Source organism: Mastomys coucha, chromosome X (genome assembly GCF_008632895.1).
Source record: "Mastomys coucha isolate ucsf_1 chromosome X, UCSF_Mcou_1, whole genome shotgun sequence".
Taxonomy (NCBI): Eukaryota; Metazoa; Chordata; class Mammalia; order Rodentia; family Muridae; genus Mastomys; species Mastomys coucha.
Window position 1 is genome coordinate 107,779,543 of NC_045030.1, and position 573 is coordinate 107,780,115.

Sequence of the window (573 nt, forward strand, 5' to 3'; positions counted from 1 at the left end):
AAAAAAAAAAAAAAACCAAAAACAAGCAAGCAAACAAACAAAAAACCACATCGTTTGTCTTCTATGGGTCTTGTCTTATTCAAGGGTTTTGTCTTAACACATGAGTCTAACTTAGTAAAACTTTATGTGCATCTGTATCAGCTGGCATCATTTTGTCAACTAACCCAAGTCCATGGAAATGACAAGAAGCTGTGCACCCCCACCACAAATTTTTTGGTATATTTCTCTCTATGGAGTCCCAACAAAAGCAGCTCAACTACACAATGTAAGGTGGACCAATGCATGTGTGTTCTTAGCAAAGAATCCTTTATCACATGTCCTTTCATGTGTTTTAACAGAACATTCTTTCACCTGTGTCTGTTTTAGTGAAATGTTCCTTCACAAATCTTCCTTAGACTTTCACCTGTGTCTGTTTTAACAAAACACCATTTGACACAAATCACTTTCGAAAGAACCCTCAAGTTTCCACCTCAATTGATGTTGTGTGTGTGTGTGTGTGTATGTGTGTCTGTGTGGCAGGGATGTTCAAGAAACTTTCATTCATAACTTCAATGAGTAAAACAGGCAGCTTAA